We start from the raw sequence: 23,056 nt of genomic DNA on the forward strand, positions 1-23,056 counted from the left end.
GTCTCCAACACCCCAGACAACCGTGAAGGAAGATGATTTGGCCGACCTAGGACCCTGGATTCTCACCCTCACCATGGTTCATCTCACCCGGTGGAAGGGTGTGGCCACCACCATCATGCTGACCATGAGGCCTTGTTTCTCCTTTCATGCTCTGGTCCAAATGTGGACACTTCATTTTTCACTGAATTTGTCTCGCTTGAGACAGGCCAGAATATCTGAATGAGTCCATCACATTCTGGGTGGGGAACAGAACAGAAGTAAGTGTCGCAAGTAGATGGAGTCTAGGCTGTCCGGGTTGGCAAATGCAGGCTGGGATCTGTGATGGCTGGGCTGTACACTGGACACAGGTCTTTCCCGTGGCTCCCGAGAGCCCAGGAGTTGGAGTGATAACAGCCTTCCGTGGGTTCCCCCATCCTCATCTGCTCACTGGCAAGTGTGTCTACTAATTAGGAGCTCCCCCAGACCTCGGGCCCTTCAAAGCTCAGACCATGGGAAAATCTTGAGTCCCTTCTCCTGGGCCTCCTGTGTGAGAATGCAGTGCCTTCTGAGGTGACCAGCGGCAGGAGATGCCTCCCCCTCCAGGGAGCACCCTACGGCGGACTGTTCGTGAACCATGCTGTGAGCTTGTGTGTTTCCGGCCATGGTCCCTGCAAAACCACACTTGAGATCAGCTTATTGGTGAAAATAACAGGACTGATTCCAGGGCAGGGCCTGGGGGAGGGAACAGTGGAAATTGAATGTGACCTGAGACAACTAGGTGGGTGCTGAGGCTGTTACTAAAATGGGGAGTCTGGGAGGTACCTGCCAGGAATCGAATTCCAGAGTAAATGGTGGACATGAGGCATTTTTAAGATGCCATTTTTCATCCAAGTTAGGACTTCAAAGAGGCACTCGGCTCTATGAGACTGGGGCTCAGGTGAAGGAGCTGGACTAGAGATACAAGTTGGGAGTCGTCATTCTTAGCTGGTGTTCACAGCCTTGCATGTGAATTAGATCATCTCGAGAGCTGCAGACTGAGGCTGAGGGAGGGGAGGGCTGTGCCTCGGTTGGAGGAAAGCCCAGACCATGCAGCTTTGGTGTGTCAGCCAGCGGCGTTTGTCATTTTCAGAGCAATGCCATTTATCCTTAAGGGGCCTGGGGGTCAGCAGGGCCAGCCAGAAAGAAATCCAAAGGGAGAGTCTTGGCCACGTGTGCGTCTTAGGAAGGTGCAGAGGCTGCAGGATACGGAAGGTTAGAATCCTCAGAAGCTGGAGTTGGAGTGGGGAGAAGGTATTCACAGTCACCTGTGAGGGAGGGAGGGAGGCCTAGGGAGTCCCCACCCTACCGGACTCGCTTTCCCATGAACAGGAGGCAGTCAGACAGAGGATCTGAGGTAAGAAGGATGGGCACTGGGAGGGGAGCCAACCTGGAGAATGGTGCTTGGAAAGTTCTGGAATAGTCTCCCTGAAAAATAGAGTTAAAAATACCCAGACTCTTAAGAATATTGTTAGTGACTTGGGAGGAGGCAGTTGTTTTTCTGGCCTCCTAAGTGTAAGTCATGTATCCAGGGATACACAGAAGATACGGGCAGTCTGTTCCGGGGACTTGATCCTTACCAGGGGGATCAGTGCAAGTTTAAAGGGGCAGAAGGGCAGCGGAGCGAAACTAGCCAGGCCCCGTGTCAGGTAGCAGTCGGCCGCCCTACTTGCGTGTTTCATTCACATCCATGCCTCCCAGGTGGGCGCTGACAGCCCCCTTTTGGGGATTGGGAAGCCTTCTCAGAGGGGTTAAGGAATTGGTTTGTTTAGCGGTTGATAAATGCTGTAGCAGGATTCAAGCAGAGCCTTGTCAGACTTCAAGGGCATGTTCTCTGTACTGTTTCCAGTACTTCCCTGTTATACCTGGAATGGTGAAGTGGGTCAGATTTGGAGCCTTTCAGAAAAAGTATGATTTAAGAGCCTCAGGACTGTTTCACAAAGCTCAGCATTCTTTGATGGTTCTGAAGCATGCAGTGCTTTTCGCCCCACAGAGGTAACGTCTAACTCCATTGTCGATGATGTGCTTGCAAATGATATACAGGTGTAAAACCACACTTCGCAGCTTCTAAAGGGAAACTCTCCAATTCTCCCTTGGTCGGCTTTCTTCCACGGGGTGTAACTGTGCTGCAGCATAGGCCTGAGCTTCCGTATGGAGTGAGGATTTAATATCCGATGTTAGCATAAAATGGTCAGATGAAGAAAACCGACATTGACAATTTATTTTTGGGTTTCATTAGTCAAGATATACTATCAGTTAATGGCCCATATAGCAAATGAAATTCAGTATAGGACATTGCATTTCTTCCTTTCTATTTAGAGTTCTCTTACCGAATAAGGTTGCCTGCTTTGGAACATCAGATTCACCACCACGGCACCTATCAGTGTGTTGGTGTGATTGCATTTACAGAGTGAATCTAATCTGGTCTTCCTCAGCCCCAAACACTCCAGTGCAGAATCACGGGCTGTAGCCATCTGTTAGTCACGCAAATACTTCTAAAATTATATGATGCCAGAAAAGAAAGAAGAGAGAGAGAGAGAGATTGCCTTTATCAAAGTTCCTTTCAGTTCTAACTGCAAACTGTTGTTGAGCAGCTATTGTTTCCTTTGGATATGAATATATACATTTCTTTGCATGTAACCTAGGTTTTGGACTAGAACACCAAGTTCTTGCTGTCCCCAAGCCACAAAAATAGTAGCCAAATTGGACCCGTGTGAAATAGTTTATACTTTTTTCTGAGAAAGTATCCTTGAATTTGGGACTTGGACTGTGATTTCTGCTTTTTGCTTCCCTCAACCGTCTTGTAATCTCCCACTCCTTCCCACGTGGTTCCCAAGTGTTCGTGGTCTCAAAGGAGCGGGCAAACACCCAGTTGGTCACCATGTACTGCTGCTATAGATAGAGACCAGACAAGACCTAAAGGACATTATCGGAGAGGAATTCCTGGAAGAAATGGGCTCTACATTCAGTTGTGAGGACAGAGTAAGAGTCAGCCAGGAGAAGGAGTCAAGAATGTGTCTCAGATCGCAGGTGCAGCCCGGGCAGAGGCCTGGAGGCTTTTGGCGTGGGGACCCGTGGAGAGTGCCCTGTGCGGTCCAGGGTGGAGGGAGCCCCTGCTGGGGAGGACACTGGAGAGAGTCCGGGATGTAGGGCTTTGGAAGAAGTTGAGTTTTACTAGAACTGACACAGTAGGCAGTGAAGGGTGTCAACAGAAGTGACCCTCAGGAAAGGTACTTCTGGTTTTGCTTCTGATATTCTACAGACCGAAGGATCGGTACGGGCGAGAGCAGGTATGTCTGTCCCTTTGAGACCCAACCGGTCATTCATTTATACATTACACGTGCACTTCTGTGAGTCTAGGGGAGAGAGCATGTAGCCACATTAGTAAGCAAAATGTATTTGCTTCTTGAGAGCTTAGCATTGTCAGAAGTTGACTTAGCCTAGAAAGCTCTAGGAAGAGAGGAACAAATTGTGGAGGTTGGAGGGAGGGAAGGCTTCCTTGGGAAACAGTCAAAATGAGACTGGAGCAAGTGGGAAGTAGGAGCAGGTCAGGGGCCCCTGTGGTCACTGGGGACCTGTGTACTTAGGTGAGGATGGGCTAGCAGGGTCTGGGGTGGGGCTAGAACTCTAACAGGGAGCCTCTAAAGGGTTTGAAGTGGGGGTTGATGTAATCAAATTTGTGATTTGGGAAGGCTGCCGTGGCTCTCTGTGTTTGTATAGCGGGGAAGAGGGGGTGGGTGCCACCAACTGGGGGATCATTAGAAGACCATTCACAGGCTGGGATATGGGCATCGGGGCTACTTAGGGATGGCAGGGGCAGTGTGGATGCCGGCTTTCCTTATTGGGGGAGTTGTTAGCGGGCCGACCTAGAGGCATTTTGTGGCTGGAAGAAAACTGATGGAGGCCGCCAGGTGGATTTTCCTCTTCTCTCCTTCCCTGCCTAGTGTGATGATCTTAGCTCAGCCAACATTTGGAACAAAAGAGCTAATTTCCAGGGTTGCCCAGGACTTTGTAGAGCTCCTTCGAGTGAGATCTGATAGGATTTAGGTTTGTGTTCAGATCTGGATGTTCACTTAGCTAGAAACGTCCTGTCATTTCGATTTCCATAGGGGTTTTTTACTTCATAAAGATTGCTTTCTTGGTGAGAGGAAATTTAATACAGCTGTTGTCTTTTTCAAAAAAATCATATCATTTAAGAACTTTAATATTCAAAAGAATAGAAATATATAAAATATTTAAGGAAGTCTTTGGTGTAGTTTCTTTGCTTTCTGAGCTAATGTGGAGTTAGAGCCTTTGCATTACTTAATAGCACATCCTTGTCAGTATTTAAAGAGCTGATAGTGGGCGCCCCAGGCCCCACCTCTCAAAGAATCGTTAAAGTTTTCTCTGAAATAGTGAGGTCATAAAGGTCTTGTTTTCAGAAATCAAACGGTTTATAATACGCAGCATAGCCACATTTATAAAATAATAATTAGTTCAAAATTAAGAAAGTGGAGGATAATTGATTTTTTTAAAGCCTATACGTAAACTTTCTTGTGCTAATGTTGCAACTGGAAATTTTGAAAAGAAAAATCCTACTGCAATATCATCTACATGGAATACATATATGAGTTTTACGCTTGAAAAGTAACTGCGCAGTGGTTTTCAAAGTCAGGAGCATTCCAGCTCAGATACTGGCAGTGATGGTTGCTGGTTTTCAATGAAAGAGCCTAAATTTGCCTTCTTAGCTTTTTTATTTTTGTATTGAGAGGGTTGATTAGTGCTTTGCGAGCATGATTTTGGGGCAAATTGAGGGCAGATGTCGTGTAAAAACAGTGAGATATTTCCATGCATTTTATTTTCTGGACATCACCAGGGCACATGTGGGGTTTGTGCCTGCAGGCTGGAATGCTGCAGGACTCCCTAATCCATCACCATTATGTCCTGGAGCTGCTCAGGTCATTGAATGCTTTTCTGTTGCTTGGAGGAAAGGTGGTCTGATGGAGATGATCAGATGTGCAGTTAAAGTGCTATTACTTGAAATAAGAGTAACCTAGAAACATTGCTCTAACAATACAGGATGAGGGAGGAGAATTGTCTGAGCTACTTGCAGTGGGGAGTCTTCTCATGTTTCTCCCACACCGTGACTCCTGCCAATATCCGCCACAGTCCTGCACGGTAGTCCTGCCGAAGCAAGCAAGCACTTTGCTCAGAAACGCACTGAATTTCCTTGTGCCTCTGTTTGTTGGCTTTTTTTTGAACGCACATTTTGCCCTTTGCTTAAATGCCATCCATGCTAGTCAACTCTTACACTCATTTTTCTGGAACTCGTCCATAAATAGCTGCTGAATGGATGAACAGAATGTAGTATCTCCATGTAGTGGAAGATTATTCACACGTAAGAGTGAATTAAAAAGAAAAAAAAAAGAGGAAAATGAAAAAGGCCACCTGTTTTTGGAAGTCCACCCTGACTGTTCAACCCACACTTTTCCCTTTGAAACCCAATCACTTATGCTCCACTCTACTCTTTTTGATAGTGCTTACCACCTTCTAATAATCTTTAACGATTTCAAAAAAAAAAAAAAAAAGAAAGAGATGCTGATACCACTTCAAAATATACAAGCCTTGATAACAGCTTGTTAATTGAAAGGAAGCAGACACAAACGGTCAAATATTGTTGATTTCAGTGATCTGAAATGCCCAGAAAAGGCACATGCAGAGGCAGAGAGCAGGTGATGGCTGGAAGGGGCTGGTTGGAGGGGGATTAGGGAGTGACTGCTAGTGATAGGCGGATTCTTTAGGGGTGATGAAGTGTTCTGGAAATAGAAGGTGATGGGTGCTACACAACCGTGAGTTTGCAGAAGACTGCTGAGCGCTGTGTCTGGGAGTGCCTGTTGTTGGGGCATCTTTATTTTGTTCTCATCCTGCAATGTGAAGAGCCATCTTCTGCTGTGGCTGTTCTACTCCTGTGAGTGGTGAGGGTCAGAGACTTTGCAGAGTCATGTTTCTTTTTTCCCCCTGGGTGAGTGTAGGCAAAAAAAGATTTAAGCCTAAGAAAGTGCTCCATCTGCAGAAATGTCTTTTTGTTTTGCATGGTGTAAAAACCTTGAGAGCTTTTAATCGTTGAGGCCAGTCTGTGGGAGGAAATAGCCCGTGAAGCCTGTTTGAGCCCGGGAAGCACCGTGCATCTCTCCCAGACACGGGTGGGGATTTCACCCCCGTTCAGGCAGTGAAGGGCCCAGACCCGTGAGCAGACTTGACAATCGTGAATATTTACGTGTATCCGCTGCTTCATCTTGGATATTAATTTCAAGCTGAGTCAGTTTGTGGCGGCAGCCTCATCCTACATCAGGAATTTATAGTATCTGCTCTTTGAGGTGAAGACCTGACAGACTTGATTATTTAACAGTCTGCCTTGAATTGATATCTCAGATTCCTTTGTCAAAAGCAAAACAGCAGAAATACAGACGTCCTTTAATGCCAATGTGACCTGGAACGGGATTAGCCTCTGTGCCTCAGTCGCCTTATCTGTGAGTGGGTAAGATGATAACAGTGCTTCCCTCAGAGGAGCTGGTGAGGGGAGAGTCAGAAGCACAAATGGAGGACTTACACGAGGTGCTCATGAATGACCTAGTTTAGTGCTGTCAGTCTGGTGAGGCCTGAGGGGCAGAGATGTCAGAACAGAGCAGTCCTAGCCGGAGCTCGAACCGTGATGGCAGCTGTTATGATCAGTATCACCACTGTTGATTATCAGGTAGTTTATGACTTGGTAATATGAATTCATGAATAATGTTAAAGAACTAGATATCTCAGATCCAGTTTACATAGTCCTCAAAATTTCCTCTGAGAAATAGATGGTATCTTCCCCATCTTAAATCTGAGATGAGTCTCTAAAAAAGTCTGTATTCCTCCATCTTTTTGCTTTAATTCCCCATTTCTTAAAAAACAAAGTTTTTAAATGGAGTTACTGGGGACTGAACTGAGTGCCTCATGCATGCTAAGCACATACTCTCCCACATGAGGTATAACCTCCTCCCTGATTTTTTTTTAATTTACTTTCTTAATTTACGGAGTTTAGAGGCCTCTAATTCTTTTTCTGGAGACTTGTCCATGAACCTGTAAATCTATAATTAATGGACAAAATTTGGTTTATTAAAAAAAATCAATAGAATATTGTGCAATCCATCCAAAAAGAAATGCTCATTGACTTAAAATGTTTCTCCTTTAAGGGGATTTCTCCTTTGTGGTCTAGCTTAATTTATTAACAGGCATCCTCATCATCATAATGACCAAACTCGCTGTGAGTGGACACCTACCTAAGGCTAAAATGCTTTCCTCATGTTTTAGTTCATAGCAGGTGTTTGATTGTAGGTATCAGTGTCTCCTTTTTTGCAGCTGAGGGATTGAGAGATGGAGCAGCTTGTCCCAAATTACACGCAGCAGGCTGTGGCTAGCTCGGTGCTGGAACCCAGGCTGCACAGGATGCTTTCTTAATTGCTCCTCTAATCAGCCTCCCGTTAAGTGGTTACCCAAACACCTGTGACTCCATAAATGGCCGAGTTTAGTGATCTCAGCTTGATGATGCCTTCAAAGGAGAGACACCATTGAGAAGGTGAGACAGAGTGGCAGAAATTACAATTGTTTAGTTTCACAAATTTATAATTCTCAGGTAATTACTTAAAAAGTTAATTTTATATTTTAGTGCTCTGTAAGCACTAAAAACATAACATTAAAAATAATTATAGTGCAAAAGAGAAGTGGGCTGAAAGTCCAACCACTGCTATTGATGTTACTTGTTTTTCTCTAGTGGCCCTTATTGACAGAAATACTTACAAAGACTGAATTGGTTTTATGTAGTCTTAATATGGAAGAAAAGGTTGTCAGTGAATATTGTAAGTAAAGTCTTTACTCTTTTCTTTCCTGTTGATGAATATGTAAGTTGTTTTCATGGCTTAAGTACATTTCCTCATTTGTGAAATTTTAGTAATATTGTTTAATTTGTCTGACTGTGAGAGTTAGACGCCTTGTATACAAAGAACACAAGAGGTGCTTAATAAAAGTGCTGTCACAATGACAGATATTTTAGATTGATCAACTCTGAATACTAAAGAGTGTCGCTTATTTCTGATGCATATTTAATATGTATATGTATGATATATTTGAATATGGTTTAAAGTAACAAGGATTCATTTTTTTTTTGGTGTAGTATGAAGTTTTAATGAAATCTGTATCATTCTAGTGAGACAGGGACTAGTTAAATTGCCTTAATCAGATGACCTTGAAGATTATTTACACAGAATATGTATTGTTACAAATCAGAATTTATGTTGCCGTGTAACCATCCACTCAGATATTTAAATTCGTGGGATTCTGACCAGATCAATTAAGTTTAGTAAAATCCACATTGATCATTTTCAGGGAATAAGCTCCTCTCTTTTGTGATTAAAGAAAATTTTGATTTTTTTCTACACTCTTAACAGGTTTAAAATATCAAAACATTGATTTGACACATTACTTTTTTAATAGAGAGAATAAAGCTCATGCTGTTTTATTATGTAAATAAATATTTTTGTATGTCGACAAACTTGTATGATATCCTGGATCTTTGAGAAGTATTTTGCAAGATATTAGATAACCTACTGTTGGAAAAATACAAACGTGACTTTTATGAACATAGGCGTAGTACAGATCTGTTGGTTTTTGCTACAGTGCAAGACATGAGGCCTAGGATGCCTTTGCTGCCGATTGCCAGGAGGACACATTCCATGCCTCAGTTTCCCCTCCTGTAAAATGAAGTGGCTGAACTGGATTCTTTCCTCTTCTAAGATGAGTTTCCATGAGCCTATGTCTTCTGTTTATATTCAGGAGTATTAGCAGTATCAAATTAAATACTGAATATCCCTCCCTTCCCCCGAATCAAAGTGCAGTATATGCTACATAAGCTTTTAGTTATCTGATTCTCCTTTCTGATCCTACAGGCAATTTTTGTGTTGCATCTTTCCCGGCAACCTGGAAGGTCATTTTAGCCATAGGTGGCACTGTTGCACCTTCTTACAGTCTTAACATTCCTGTTTGTAAAAGAAGGCTTAAATAACTTTATTTTATTTTGATTTCTTTACTTAATGCTTCAGAAGAGCCCAATGTCTTTTATGTGTGTCTACCTGGAAAAGTTATTCTGCTTATATCTTAGATTTATTCTGTCATCTCACTGTGAACATTTCAGACTTGCTGTGCAAGCAATGGGAAAATCGGGCTTTTCTTCTAGTGTTAGAAACCAGTGAGCCGGGATTTTATAAAACAGCTAGAAGCGGCATCTGGACGACCTTAAAGGTGAAAAGTGTATTGAGTTCCCTGAGTTTTGACCCCGCCGCTGTGTGTTAATTGGTGGTAGGAGATTTGGTACATATACGAAGGGGTGTAGTTTTTTGACTTGGGTTTGGTTGCACGTGCTGCCACTGAGCCACGTGAGCCTGAGACAGTTCGTTTTGAGTTTTTCCCTCGTCTGTGAGATGGGGACATTCATATATGAATTGTAGAATTGTGAGAATTAGAAATTATGTGCAGTGTTTACCACAGTGAGTATGTCAAGAGGGCTCTTAAACTTTAGCTGCTGTTTTGTGTGAAGCCATCATTTGGGAGTCTTTGGCAATTACTAAGAAACAGGAAAATAAGAAGAGCTGTTTTTATGATGAAAGATATTTGAGGAGGTTCCATAGTTCCTATACCCATAATTTAGCATCAGCAGAGTCAGGACAGTTACACAGTCGCCCTGAACCAATGTTAAGCCACAGAATTATTTGTTGCTTCATATATTTTGGGGCTTAAGGAGATCCAATACTTATACACATGTTGTCTCCAGCAGCCAACTGAGAGATGACACAAAAGAGTAGACAGGCGATAAATGTCTTCTTTGTTACTGATGAAGCCACGTTCTTCATGAACTTCAAGGCTGTGGGAAAATGCGTGTCATGATACTGTGTCCCAGAAATACAGACTCACCCTGTCCCATGTAGCTCTGGTCCACAGCGAGCCTTCCCTTGAGAGGACCTGCCCCTTCATGCACAGGGCTTTCCTGCCATGGAGCTGAGCATCCCAGGTGCTTCCCAATGGTGACCAACACTGGAGTGAAAGGAAGGGTTTCACATGCCCCGCTTGTCTCCCCGGACTCACACCTCACTCTGTTAGTGTGATGAGTGCTAGCTGTGGGCCAGGGGCCAGGGGTGTGAAGGGAGAAGCACTCTCCATGGCCCAAAAGAGTGGTTAGGAGGCATCCCCTCCCTCAGTTTAAACAGGTGGTGGGGTGGAACATAAGGGTACTCCCCAATTGTTTATAAAAGGAGAAATAAGGATGTTCTTTGGGACTTAGGCTAGCCAGGAAACACATAAGATGATTAGAGGGGAGACTTGTAAATCACTTTGATATTAAGTTGACATTTGTTGAACACCCAAAATGTGCTACATTCTTTTCTGAGCATTTTACAGAAATGAATCCTTCAATCTTCTCAACAAGCGAGTAAGGAAGGTTTGATTGTTATCCCAGTTTTACAGTGTGGAAATTGAGGCACACAGAGGGTAATTAAGTTGGCAAAATCACAGAACTATTAATTGGCAGAGCTGGTATTTAAACCCTGGCTGTCTGGTTTTGAGGCTCCCAGAGATGGGCTTTTTGTGTTTAGCGTTATCAGCATCCCTGAATCTTTGTACCTCTGTGCATCAGTTAGCCTATAAAGGACAGGGAAAGGAGAGTTACATGGGTGCTCATAGTCATGTCTTGCCACTGTCCACGGAGAGTGCACCGTGATTGGCGTTAATTGTCTTCTGGGCAGTAGATCTGTTCGTATAATAGAAATTTAGTTCATTGAGTTAATCTAGAAACCCTTCCTGCTCCGTTTCTGTCCATGCTTGCCATGTGACTGCCTGCCCGTTATCGGGCAGTGGAGGAGAAAATGTACTCATTGTTGAACTCTGATATTTCAGTCTGGTTCATAGATTCACGTCTTCTGTTACATTAATAAGCTAAGTTTCTGGTTTTCTTGCATCAGTGTCTCATGACTTTGGTTAATGTGAAACCAGTCCATGGGAGCCCAGGGGTGATGACGGTATAATTTCTGAGCACGCTGTGGCACTTCTACCCATGCAGACGTGGCTGAAGGATGTCCACCTTCCTCACTGATTTCCCCCAACAGCAGGGTCCTCTCCCACCCCTGGATGTGAGGTTGGGAGCTCTCTGAGTAGGCCAGTCAGAGGCCCAGTTAACCAATCAGAAAATGATGAAGTACCTGGAAGTGGGTTTAATAGAAGAAAAGGGCTTCCAGGTAGTCAGATGGGCTGTTCGAGTCCATTTGGTGAAAAGCTGTCCACTGTCTGTGGTTTAGCTGCTTCTTTGCTATTGAAAAGTCTGGAGTAGATGAAGGGATTTTAAAAAGCAGAAAGGAATGATTTCAGGTGGTACGTCCACACTGGTGAGAAGTGATGGATGACCACCAGTGTGAGGCATAGACAGAGTCTTACAAACTTCATAAAACAGCATTAAAAGCTCTGCCATCTGAGTGCACTTCATATGGGGTCCAGATCATCACTGGTGACGCAGTGAGGGCAAGTAACTGATGATGGCAGAAAGAACATGGACGCATCAAAAAGGTCTCGTTCACGTTCCCTGTTTAAGGGATGCGGCACAGTGTAATATATTTGAGCTGGTTTTTCACTGAAAAATTTTTAGTGTTTTCTGGGACTCCCCAGTACCCCAAGGGTCCATGCAGCTGGGTGTCCCCTCAGTGCAGCACTGTCAGCGCTTGCCCTGGGCTGACGCGGTGTCACACGGAGTAGGACGGTCAGCGTCCCCGGCTCCTCTGAGCTCCGTCTCCTCATCCGCAGAGCCGGGTTTCTCATCCGTGTCTACTTAGTAGGGTTGTTGAGAATCACACGTGAAGCTTCAGGGGTGACTTGTGGTTGTCTCTGTGATTGGCATATAGTGAATATTTGATAGAAACACTTGTTTTTTTAGTATAATTGTAGTACCTAGGTTGCAGTGGTTTTTAGTCTGCGTTTTTTTATAACTTTATTCTTATTTTTTTTGTTTTGCAACTTTGTTTATTTACTTTTATTTTTATTTTTTAACATTTTTTATTGATTTATAATCATTTTACAGTGTTGTGTCAAATTCCAGTGTTCAGCACAATTTTTCAGTCATTCATGGAAATATACACACTCATTGTCACATTTTTTTCTCTGTGATTTATCATAACATTTTGTGTATATTTCCCTGTGTTTATTCTTTTTTTTACATTTTTTATTGATTCATAATCATTTTACAGTGCTGTGTCAAATTCCAGTGTTCAGCACAATTTTTCAGTCATTCATGGACATATACACACTCATTGTCACATTTTTTTCTCTGTGATTTATCATAACATTTTGTGTATATTTCCCAGTGCTATACAGTGTAATCTTGTTTATTTATTCTACAATTTTGAAATCCCAGTCTATCCCTTCCCACCCTCTCCCCCCCCCCCGGTAACCACAAGTCTGTATTCTCGGTCCATGAGTCTATTTCTGTCCTGTATTTATGCTTTGTTTTTGTTTGTTTTTGTTTTTTAGATTCCGCATATGAGCGATCTCATATGGTATTTTTATTTCTCTTTCTGGCTTACTTCACTTAGAATGACATTCTCTAGGAGCATTCATGTTGCTGCAAATGGCATTATGTTGTCGGTTTTTATGGCTGAGAAGTATTCCATTGTATAAATATACCACATCTTCTTTATCCAGTCACCTGTTGATGGACATTTAGGTAGTTTCCATGTTTTGGCTATTGTAAATAGTGCTGCTATGAACATTGGGGTGCAGGTGTCATCCTGAAGTAGTTTTCCTTCTGGGTACAAGCCCAGGAGTGGGATTCCTGGGTCATATGGTAAGTCTATTCCTAGTCTTTTGAGGAATCTCCACACTGTCTTCCATAGTGGCTGCACTATTCTTATTTTTAAATATGCACTTAGTTTATTTATTTTTTTGGAGGTACTGGGGACTGAAGCCAGGACATTGTGCATGCTAATCAGGTGCTCTACAACTGAGTAAAACACACCCTCCTTTTCTGCACTTGAATATAAATATTGCTATACACAAAATAGCTCTTAAACACCATCATGGGACCTAGTCACTGTATAGACAATTGAACACGTATGCTATTTCAATAGGAATAAATGTTGATGAGACATACATTTCTGAATCTGTTAATGTGCTTAAAAACGATCATAGGTAGTGATAAACACGAATCTTTGATCCAGTACTTCTTAGGGTCTGTTTTGCCATCAAGGGAAATTACATTCTACAGAGAAGGCTAACTGGGTCTCTTTGATATTTGGATGGTTTAGCAGATGATGAAGACTTTCAAAAGCTGACAGTTTTGTATTTTAAATTAACTACAAAGTTATCTTCTACAAGTTGTAAGTACTAAGCTTGTGAAGTGCTCAGTAATCCAGGGGGTATGTGTCTGTGTCTGTGTGAACGTTTGTGTGTGTGATATCAGGAAGATAGAAAGAAGTTCCATATAGACTTCTGATAACTTTCTCCTCCATTTCAAGGTGTAGGCATATATTTACATAAATAAATTGATATTCTTTTGTCATTTGGCATGTTGGGAATAAGACTTTCTCATACTTGTTTCAGAAGGGTTAGGGAGGTTGAGCTTAGGAAATGGGAGGATATAGAGACAGGGAGGTTCTTTAAACTGTGCAGAATGAGAAATAGTAACTTTTCTCTTTTCTTCTAGAGCAAACTGGCACTGAATTGTAACATAATATGACTCAGAATTGCTTTTCTGATCAGATACAAGTACCTCAGATTTTTTAAGGCAACATGAAAGATGAAATATGTTTTAGCATTTATCATTAAAAGAAGTTTTATTTTTCAAGTAAAAGGTTATAGCCTGTTCTTTCTTCCAGCGGTACAAGAAATTCTCATTGATCTATCTAAATGACCTCTGTGCTTAGATTCTTTGTGTTTTTTTTTTCTTTAAGTGCTTGTTTCATTGTGGTTTGAATGAATGTTTAAAATTTCTGGATTTTGATCTTTAGAACATGCTGATTTATCAAAACTGTTAAAAACCTGATTGTTCTCTGCTCCTGGTTTGGTGGGACAACCTACTGATTTCTGTTGTCTGTTCAAGAGGGAAATTCTTCCTCTAGCCTGCAGATCATTAAGTGAATGGTTTGCAGTGTGCCTTTAAAATTATTTGTATGCATTGAGCATGTTTGTCCAGTGAAATTTAAATTGACTCATTGTAATGACTTTGCTTTGATTCTGTGGTTTTGATCCTCTCCACAAGAATTTGAATTCTCTGTTGCATTTTGTATACGTGTTCTTAACAGGGGAAGAAATTTTACATTTTTTACAGAGGTGGGTTTTCCTATCCCCTCTGAATGCCTTCTAAAATTGATACATTAAAAAATCTGTTATTGCAGTGCATAATTATTTCATAAACTATTTTTTGGCATAATCAGAAACAATGACCAAGAATGATAATAAAAAATACGAAAATCTTCCTTCCTTTGAAGAATAGAAATCAGGTAGTCAGGCTCCCTCATGCTTTGTGCCTGACACAATTACTCTCATGTCATTGTGTATCATGATTCGGAGATGGAGTTGCTTCAGGTTTATAGATTTTTGTTTTAAAATTTGTGTTGAATACTTTCTCCAGACTGATGTTTCCTGTTGGGTTTGTGGAAAGAGTAGAAGGGAAAAAAATACTTTGTTTTGTTTTCAGGAGGCCTGAGTTGATGGGAAAAGAGTTGAGGGTGGGCTGAGGAAAAGAGTGACACTCCCTCTCCTCCTGGCTGAAATTGATGAACAAAGAAATCAATTAAGTATATCGATATTTGACCAATAGAATTTAGCGAGCCCAAACTGGCTAGAAATGCACAACGGAAATTACTGAATTCAGCTGCAGAATGAGGTGCTTTACCAAGTAGAAGCAGCAGAGAGCAATCAGAAAAATCAGTAATATGATGAGATATAAAAGGAATATTATATCTTTTATTTCTGAAACTTTTCTACGGAAAGTTGTGTAGAGCTAAAATTAAGTTTCAAACATCAGGACTTAAGAGAGTGGGTGGTTCCGTAGGATCGTTATTCTCGGATGTGCGTAGACCCTGCTAGAGTGGCTGAAGATGGCAGGAAGAGACCCACATCCAGGATTAGTCATCCTAGGGTGTCCTCCATAATGGTTCCATGTGGGGGCCCATGATTGGGTTAACAAATTATAACACAGCACAGTCGCCTCTGAACTTTAAGAAGAAAAAATATGCTTTGGTACTGCTTTGCAAGCAAGTTCCTGTGCATCTTCACTCCAGTCTCCTTTCCTTAAAAAGCAGAGACAATGCTTTGCTTGTGTAGTTGAGGTTTTAGGTAGCACTCTGCTGGTTGCAAAGCAAGGACTGAGACCCTCAGCTATAAACGCTGGGCTTGTGTGTTGTTAGTCTATTATCCCCAAAACAAAGACCTGGCTGGTCTGGTGGTGTGCTTTGTAATGAACATATCTAAAAGTGTATCTAGTTCCCCTCACCCCATGACTTCCCTAAACATACACTAATCCTTTGTACTCATTGTATATTCTACAATCCCTGCCTCATCCTGTCTTTCCCGAATTTCCTCCTTACTATCTCACAACTGTTAACGAATTTTTCCTTTGATTATACACAATAAATATGGGAACATTTGAGAGGCTCATGGAGATGGCTCCCTACTCCCTCTCGATTTCTTGACTTTTTCCACAGAGTCTTGAATAATCATTCCGTGTCGGTAAGACTTCTGCCAGCCAGAACCCACAGTTCCAGGTGAGAAGGATGCAGGCTTTATCTCTCCTACCGGAGGGAGAGACAGAAGAGAATTGAGATATGCTCCCCCGTGATCCCTTCCTGCCCCAGGTCTACTGCAGTTCACCTGCAGCCTTCTGGCCTCTGCTCACACTGCCTCTGTCCCAGGACTAAACTCATCCTTTTCTTCCCTTGTCAACATTTCCGGTACCTTTCAGAACTTGGTCTCTTCCCTGCAATTCAACCCTGGCAGATGTGATGGTGGTCAGCGTGCTGGTGGGCAGTCCTTTGGGGACCCCCAGGAGCCATGCTGATTCTCCTGAGTCTATCAATCTGGGTTACAGAACAGTCGAGCACTGAAGGAAGCCCATTCACGTGATGTCAACACAGCATTTCATCAGTTTCACTTTATTTTTAAATTTTCGGTGGAGAAAATATTTGTAGCAAACTCTTCCAGATATTCGCCGCCTGCTTTCCTCACCACCATTTCCTTGTTGGCTCTGGTGCTAGTTTTATGAATCAGGATTCTTCTCTGCTTATTTCTGGCAGCAGGGCTTGCCGAATCCTTGATCTGCATTTGAAGCAGAATGCTTCTTCGTGATGTCAAGGTGATTCTCCTATTTCTGAATATTTCGTGTACACTCAGCAACTGTTTCAAGTGAAATGCTCTTGTCCAATTTCGGTTAACTCACATTTGCTGATCTCCTGCTTTCATGCTGAGGGCAGTTTCTTTTTCCTCTAATAAAAGTTAGCAATTTGCATTTACTCTGGAAGGTACTGCCCCGAGATGCTTTTGTTCTTAACAGTTTTAATACAATTCACCCATTAAAATGTACATCGGTTTTTACTCTATGCCCAGAATTGTGCATCCCATTCAATCTTAGAATATTTTCATCCCCCCAACAGGAAGCCCTGTATGCATAAACAGACATTCCCATCTTCCCCATCCTCCCCCAGCCCCAAGGAGCCACTTTTCTCTCTGTGGATTTGCCTGTGCTGGACATTTAATGTAAATCGAGTCACTTCATGTAAGTGGAACCGTCTATTGTGACCGACTACTTTCACACTGAGTAACGTTTTCAATGTTTGTCCATGTTGTGGCCTGAGTCACTATTCTATGCTTTGCTATTGCTGAATAACATTCCACTGTATGGCTGGGCCCCTCTGTTTACCCATTCACCAGGTGATAGGCATTTGGGTTGTTTCTGCTTTTTGGCTGTGATGAGTAATGTCGCCGTGGACACTCATGTGGGATTTTTTATGTGGATATCTGTTTTCACTTCTCTTTCGTGTGTGCCCAGAGAGCAGAATTGCTGGGTAAGTCAGAAACGAAATGTTCAACTCTCTGAGGCCCTGCCAGGCTGTTTTCCAAAGTGGCCACGCTGTGTTACGTCCTCACCAGCAAGGGCTGTGCGCTCCACTTCCTCTGTGTCCTCATTAGTGCTTGTTACCATTTTTTTTTATTATAACCTATTGTTGTGAGTGTGAAGCGGCTTCTCCTAGTGGTTTTCACTAGATTTTCCTTACAGCTAATGCTATTGAACATCATTTCATTGTGCTTATTGGACATTTCTATGTTTTTCTTGAAAAATACCTTTTCAGAACATTTATTAATTTTTTAATTGAGTTGCCTTTTTATTGTTGAGTTGTAGGGGGTTTTTTTCTTCATTTGGAGATACAAATTCCTTATGAGATAAATGATTTGAAAAAATTTTCTCTAGTGTGTTGTTTTTTCACTTTCTGAATGGTGCCCTTTGAAGCAAAGTTTTAAATTTTGATGAACTCCAATTTATCTCTGTTTTCTTTGTTCCATGTGTTTTGGGGTATTATTTTAAATCTGAAGTATTTTATTTAAGCTTTTATGTATAAAATATCTAAATTTGTAGAAACAGTCTAGGAGATGGGTGCGGTTGTTTTCCCCCGTCTTTGGATAGGAGACTGAGGTGCAGAAAATTTCACTGAAATATCAGTGTCACAGCTACCCAGTGCTGTGGGAGTTCAGACCCCTCATGTTTTTCCCCAGAATATGTGATCTTCACCACCATGCTCCACTACTGCCTGGAATCATTAATGAAAACATCTTTCCTTTTTTGATTTCTTGTTAGTTTGTTTTCTCATTGGGGACCTCATCTCCTTATTTTCCTTTCGGATGTCAGTGTAGATTTATTATAGGGCTCATGTAGGCAGAAGCATTGCTATCAGTTAACTTCTATATTACTCACTCTCCAGTGATGATTGTTGCTAGTTGACCTAATCAAGTCATGCTTAAGTCTTTCCTGCTCATGACACTAAAAACAGTCATGACTTACAGAACGCTCAAAGAAGAAAGTACTTGATTGATTTTATTTTGCTACCCAATCAAACCAATCAAGTAAAAACCCCAGTGTTGACACAGACTATAAGCCCTCCAGAATAGGGTCACTGTCTTCCTTGTGTTTCATTTATTTGGTCACAGTGTCTGGATAGTGCTTTGCTGTCCAGCAGTTTTGTGAGGATACTGTGCTCGTGAATATTTGTAAGCACAGAATTTTGACAACAGACTGTGTTGTTCATTTCACAAGGGAAAAGATAATATAGAAATACTGCTCAGATCTATTTTAAAATTAAGCTTGGAATTTTGAGAAGAATTCAAGAAGCCATACAAAGCTCTTTTTCACTAATTTTAGATCTATCTTAGACACTTTATGGTTACATAGCAGAGTAACTTATCAAGTAGATTTGACAAGAGGAGTGTTATATTGATTATTTGATTTAGTGGAAATATTCTACCAGGGATAAAGTCATAAGTGCCCATAAATGAACAAATATGTTTGTATTTCTATGCAACATGGGAGCAGACTACATATGTTTCTATATAATATATATGACTGTGTGTTTTAATCTGCCTGTCAGTGTTTTTTATAGTTTTTCAGCAATGTTATAACTTCAGAATTCTTCTAAGTTATTCACTCCCGATATTACTGCAGTTTGTACTGTGTATTCTATCTTATGGATGGGATTCCACTGTCCCCTCAGTGAGGAATTTCCTCTCCTATTCCGTTAGTAGCAGAGTTAAAGGAACTGTGATTTCTAGGCCTTTGCTTTTCATGTGTTTGCAGTTGGCTGTAAATCACGAATTTCCCTTTCTTGAGTTTTCATTTTTCAATAAGAATTTTTAAAATAATTGTTAATATGTTTCACCAGTCTCCCTAGAAACTTGATGTGTTTGTGCTTTTCAGTTTTCAATTTATGAAAATTGTAAATGCACACTTGTTTTTAAGTAGTCCTTTTTCACTAGATATTTGTTTACTTCTTTAGAGTTAAAATAATTTTTTCCCAATGAATGAATCGGTGTTCATGTTTTAAAAGATAACTTACTTTTTATTTTTCTTATTCTAACAGGTATATTTGTTGTACAGAATTTAGAAAATAAGGATAAACAAAATAATAACTTAAAAATGGCCTCTAATCTCACTTGGAGATACAGATGTAAGGTTTGAAATTGAGAATTACAAGTCCTCTCACGTTGTACTTCTCTTTCAAGTACGTTTTGGTTACTGAGACCCTCGAATTCCCATATGAATTGTAGCAGCAGCTAGTCAGTTACTGCAGAGGAGCCCGCTGGGATTGTGATCGAGACCACGTTGTATGTATGCATCGCTCTGGAGAGCACTGCCATCCCAAGAATGCTGTCATCTGATTCAGGAATCTGCGTGGTGTGTCTTTCCAGGTATTTAGGTATTCTTTAATTTTTTTCAGCAATGTGTATGGTTTACATAGTATTATTTTATTTATTTTTTGCCTTTATACTGAGGACAAGTGTGCAAGGTACCAGGATTAGAATTGTATTATAGCCCCGCAACTTGCTGCCACCATGGACGCTGCGGTCTCTCTTTGCCCTTTGTAAAATCTCGCACAAAATAGGACCTAAGTAACTCTCTCTTGAAAGAATGATTATATGATTGCTGGATGATGCTTGAGAGTCCTTGGGATGATGTCTTTTTCCCAGACTTTCCTCTCTTCTTAACTATGCCCTTTCCCTTCCTTTCTTCCAGCCTGGGTTTCAGCGTGCCTGTGGCATTGATTTTTCTTGTCTGTGGACTCATCCTTTCACTAGTTCATGATAATGTTACATGTGGGCTGTGGAAACTTGCTAGATGTCAAGCAAGAGCAAATCCATTGCATGCTAGATTTTTTAGAGTGTGTTATTGTATTATCGATTGAAATTAAATCAGGCTGACCCATTGAGCCATCCCCTGAGCTCTTTTCGCCTTCCTACAGGTGATACTGCTCTCGTTGCTGCATGTGCCCTTCCCCCAGACTCGGTTTTGGAGTTGAGTAAGTCACCATCACTGGAGCCCTCTCATTAAAAATGAAGAAAACCTTTGCTCCTTCTCCCTGGTTGGGGACTTGGATGAGATGAGGTAACAGATAAAGAATGGAGCCCCACCTCATTCTGACCACCGCTCTTTCCGTTCATTTCTCCAGGGGAAGGGTACAATTCAAAAATATAAAGATTGTGAGCTAATGAGATAGACAAGACAACCGATCATTTATTAAATATCCTTTCATGCCAGAAACAAATGTATTATACACACAAAAAGCACATAAATTACGGTAGTACTGTGGTTACAAACGTGGGTCCGAGTTCGATTCCTGCTCTGGAGTGACAAGTCCTGTGAGATGGAGAAATGGTAGATCGGCTTAGCCTCTCTTGGACTTGTTTTCTGTCCTGCAGAGATGGGGTTCGCTAGGCATCCCTACCCCGTAGAGGTGCTGTGGGGTGTAAATGACGTGAGTGGGCAGCCCGAGCACACCTGCTCGTTCCTCGTAAGTGCAGGATAGCACAGCTTTTGCGGTGATGCCTTTATGACCACACCGTGTAGACTCTCAGTGCTCCGAAGGGATGCCTTGTGGATTGGAGATGGGATTCTCACTTCTGTAAATACCCAAGAATTGGGTTATTGGGCCTGGCTGATTTGAATCTATTCTTTAGAAAGTACATAATGTAGATATATTTTTCAAACATGCATGCTTTTTATCTTTTATTATTTATACTTCTACCCTCTCATCTCTTGGTGTGACATTTCATGGAATCCAGGAAACAGTCCTAAGCCACCTGCCTCTTCACACTTCTTTGTGGTGGTTTTCTTCCCTGACTAGAAGAGGGTTTTGCATAGGAAATTTTGTTTGCTCCCCTTCTCTTGGAGTCTCCCTGTTTGTCTGCCCATCTCTCACCTGTCCATCTGTCCATTTCTCTACCCACTCATTCTTCTGACTTGTTCCAAGAAGCATTTCAGGCAGCTTACAGAAGAACAGATACCAAATAAACAGGTGAGAAAATGGGGCCAATTTCAGACAGTGAGGCTTGCAGTTGAGCCTGTGTGAGATTTGCAGGCGTGAGACACACGCCTCTGCCTTGTGCCTTATAAGATAGACAGCATCAATATGCCTGAGGCTCCCAGCAGACACAGGGAAACAGGGTTTGTGGGAGATGCTTACTGTCTGTGAAATAAATAAGTGGCTTAGGAGAAGCCCAGACTTTCCAACTACTAAGGCTTAGGAGAATATATTGAGTGTCTTCCAAAATCAGATTATTGCATCTTTTCTTTTTCAGAGTTTTATGTATAGTTGGTTTACATTCTATAACTGGAAATTTCTCCAAAACTGCTGCCCACGTGAGTCCCATGACTCGGGAATGGGGTGGTTCTGCTCATTGACGGGTGTTGGCCAGAAACGGAAAATGACAGCCTCAAAGGAGCCTGGGATTAAGCAGTTATGTTTTGTCAGTGCTGTAGATTTCAGAAAATACTTTTACCATTTCTCTCTGCCTGAGGAAGCAGCGTGCTCTCTTCCCAGCATCAGGAGCTCAGGGCCACGTGATGGTGGGGGCTGACTGCACTGCCGTCAAAACAGCTGTGCTAGTCACTGCAGGTGTGGTGCTTTCACGTAGTGCATTTCATGTTCTTTAATAGGTTTCAACAGGTAGTTAATTAACTGAGTTAATTAACATTTAATAAATATAATGCTTTGTTGAAAAGACAGTTATAGGCAGAATATAAGTTGTGAACAATATAAAAACTGTTTCAATACTGAAATTTCAGTAGGGAAGATTCAGTTTATCTTATTTCCGCCTCTCTTTAAAAGAGAAAAGAAACAAGACAGAAAAAGCAGAGGATGATTTCTGTTCTTCCTCTCGGCTTGCAGGTGCCTTCACCTCCAGTGGCATCCATCCAGACACCAGCACTGACACTGGCCGTGCTCAGAACTGCCTCAGCCCTGAAGACACAACTGACAAATGGAAGGGGGACGCGCCCTGTTACAGCGGGTGCTTTCAATTTTTGGGTCCTTATGTAACTGCGCGGTGTTATTCAGGATCACCCATTCTGCACTGTGTGACGGTGCTTCGGTGTCTCCTAGTTATTTGTTTCTGTAAGTACTCATGTATTTTTTCCAATGTGTGTTACTAGACATCTAAAAATGCATTTTTCAGATGAAAAATAATGTGTATTTAATATAAAATTCTGAAGAAAGGGTCAAAAGGGTCTATCCTGTTCCCAGTATTCAGAGATAATAATTAACACTTTAAAATCTATTTTCTGTTCTTTTCATCAGTGTGTATTACCTCTGTCATAAAAACCAGCAAGCACTGTGTGCCTGTTTGCTGTGTGGAGACCTCCATTTTCCATTCAGCTTATGACAATTTTTTTTACAGTATTCTATCTCCGCTGGCATGATTTTTAATGACCATTATAGCATTCTGTCTTGTGGAGTCCTCGTCCATTTTACGTTGGACTTAAGTAAACTTTTATATTCCAAGTAAACTTAACTGGAATACTGAAAAGAGAACTGTGGTGGTACCGAAAGTCCCCTACTTCCCTTCCCCTTTTTTCCTGAGAGTAAAAACTGCTGACAATGTGGAGTATATATTTCATGACCTTTATGCCTATGTCATATATATACACACATACATAAACGTATATGAGAAATCTATGTATATGTGTGTGTATATATGCTTTATTGAAAAATAAGGCCATACTATATGTTTTCTGCAGCTCGGTTTATTCACTCAGGTATATGTCACAGACGTCCTCTCCCTCCAGACTCACCCAGTCCTTTCAGATAGAGTAGAGTGGTCTCCTGATGTGCAGGTTTGGTCTCTTGTGTAAGGACACCTTTCGTGGGAGAGAACTGTGGACAAGGCCTTGGACCACGCCGAAACACCGGAACTTTAGTGGCCACAGCTCACCGTGATTTACCGCATCATTGTCTTG

At 41.7% G+C, this 23,056-nt stretch overlaps 1 protein-coding gene across 1 annotated transcript in view; it reads left to right on the forward strand.

The window, feature by feature from the left end:
* Positions 1-22,214, forward strand: part of LOC140692918 (uncharacterized) — a 98,699-nt gene extending 76,485 nt beyond the window's left edge. The window contains exons 2-4 of the transcript XR_012068529.1: positions 19,327-19,512; positions 20,064-20,120; positions 21,990-22,214. The gene's annotated coding sequence lies outside the window, so the exon portion shown is untranslated. The remainder of the gene's footprint in view (positions 1-19,326; positions 19,513-20,063; positions 20,121-21,989) is intronic.
* The last annotated feature ends 842 nt before the right edge of the window (positions 22,215-23,056 follow it).

This window comes from Vicugna pacos, unplaced genomic scaffold (assembly GCF_048564905.1).
Source record: "Vicugna pacos unplaced genomic scaffold, VicPac4 scaffold_19, whole genome shotgun sequence".
Classification (NCBI taxonomy): domain Eukaryota; kingdom Metazoa; phylum Chordata; class Mammalia; order Artiodactyla; family Camelidae; genus Vicugna; species Vicugna pacos.